Source organism: Lycium barbarum, chromosome 11 (genome assembly GCF_019175385.1).
Source record: "Lycium barbarum isolate Lr01 chromosome 11, ASM1917538v2, whole genome shotgun sequence".
Lineage (NCBI taxonomy): Eukaryota > Viridiplantae > Streptophyta > Magnoliopsida > Solanales > Solanaceae > Lycium > Lycium barbarum.
In genome coordinates this window covers 38,366,362-38,368,916 of record NC_083347.1, presented here as the reverse complement: position 1 = coordinate 38,368,916, position 2,555 = coordinate 38,366,362, and positions in this window count along the sequence as shown.

Below are 2,555 nucleotides of genomic sequence, written 5' to 3'. Positions count from 1 at the left end.
AATCGATATTAAAATTACGTAATCGATGTGGACATTACCTATACGTCATCCTCTGTAGCTCTGCTTCAATCACGAAATGAATATCTCTTCTTGAGAAAAATATTATACTATCTTCTTCAAGCATGACAACGTTGCCAAAAATATAATTCCGTTGGTGCTAACAAACTTGTTGATGCATAAATTTGCCTTTGAGAAATAAATTACTATCTAACAATCGTGACTTAATGATGCTGCCTCTTCTACATTTGAGTGTGTTAGTAGTTTTCCAAGGTGCGAAATTGTTGTTGCATATATGTAAAATAATAGGAGAATCCTCTCATTAAAAGTGAACATACATGAAATAAAGTGATGTTGAGTTCTGACAGTAGGACAACAAAGGTTTTCTTCTTCACCAAGGTAAGGTTGTTGTTGTACTTTGGTTTTTGTTCTAATAAGACTTTTGTTATATCTGTAGCAAATGAGGCAATAACCGGATCATGGTATGATTTGTGGGCTTTGCCACTTTAACTGCTCATGTTAGATTAACACCCTTTATTATGGGCCCCCACAATACAATACATATCATAATACGTTCCTATTCAGAAGATGACACCAAGAAAAGAAGTCCTATACATGTAATATTAACAATTACTCCTTGGCCACGTGGACATGCTGTCTACCTACACTTATCCATTATATCTCCATTTAATGTAATCCCATAATTAACCAATTATTCACATAATTAATTTCTTGATCCCAATTCACTTAAACATGGACCATTTTTAACACACTTCATATACTCATTACCATAATCATGTGGTAGAATTCTAGTCCATAGCCTCTTTACACAAATATTATTCCCAATCACCGTCGTCACACTTGTTAAGGCCTAAATTATTTTTGGACTTCATTCCTCACGTAAACCAAGTTCCTGATTTTCATGATTCAATATGACTTAATCCTCTGACTCGGGTAAATTTGCTCGTGTTGGACGGTTCAATTTCCTAGTCCAAAAATATGGGGTAGTATAGCTTGGACCGTATTTCACCAAATAAATTTCGAAACTCGACAAAACTTATTTTCTTAGATTGGTTTAACTTCAAATCCTTACGATACGTGTGTACCATCACTTTAACCACTTATACGCTTGGGGAATAACCTCGTGTCCATTACTAATATCATTTAACTCGCGCACTTTCCAATGCATTGGAGCACGGGATGTAACATTAAGTGCCTTACGTCGCGTGTACCGTAGTACAAGTATATGTTTCTTGCAATACGATAGGATTAGAAGTAAAACGAATCGAATCGACGCAAGTGGAACAACTCAGGGGACTGGCAGGAAACTAGTCCCCTTTGACGGACCGGCGATGTGTCAACGGTGGCGTCACTCCACGCTGTCGACATGCCACCATCTCTAAATCTCAGGTAGGAAATGGACGGCACAAGTCGATGGACCATCGACATGTTGACTGGCCGTCGACCTGCTTGTCAACCCACCTCACCGGAATTTTCTTAATCCATCTATATATATGTTGCCCCACGACTTATTTCCTCTTTTCTCACTTCCAAAGCATAAAAAACCCTAATATATCTCCTCTCAACATGTCCTATCATATTAGTGAAGATTTAGTAAGATTCGAGCCCCATAAACCTGAGCTTGTAAAGGGAATGTTGTTCCTTGGGTTCCATTGAAGTTGTTAAGCTTTGGAATTGGAGTTGAAGTTTGATTCTTGGAATCCTAGACCCCTTAAGGTATGTATATGATTAATACCTTTGTGTTTGAGTTTATTATCAAGAGTTTTGGTGGTTTTAAGTAAAAGAAATATAGTTATGAAAGTAGTAAGTTGAATAAGGGTCAAGGTGAGACTAGGGGTTGTTTTGGGAGAGGATTTGGAGTAGAATTGATTATATTTTAATATTTGAGTGTTGATATTATTGTTGTTGGTGTTGTTGTTGATGTTTGGATTTAATTGGAATTGAAGGATTATTATGTTTACGAAGGAGATGTTGTCCGAAATTCGTTAAGTTCCTTTCGCACTTGAATTGGATAGCAAATGATTTAAATGGTCTAATTGTAGCCTATGTGATCTTGATTGTAGACCTACGAGTTCGTGAAGTAGACGTTGGACGATTAGATACGCTCCAAGGTATGTTAAGGCTATCCTTTCTTTCATTTTGGCATGATCTTATGATATGAGCGAACAAACGTGTAAACGAGCTTCCATATTACTCTACTCATAGAAGCACTAGGAGTACCTCAGTCTTTGATGATCCTATACTCCTTGTTATGATTGTTGTTTCTGTTCTTGGATCCTGAGACTTCATCTATTGATAATGTTAGCTCAAAAGGTGTCTGTTGGAGGTAGTACGACCTTATGTCACTCCGAGAGTTCTAGTTACTCATTATACTTATGCATTGCATTCATTATACATATGCATATTGACCCTTGACCGAAAGGCGTTATGTACGCATATATTATATGTATATGGGGTACGGGAAAAAAGGGATAGGCGTTATAAATGCATTACTACCTGATCAGCTGGTGCACAGTGATAATTATGATATATGGATC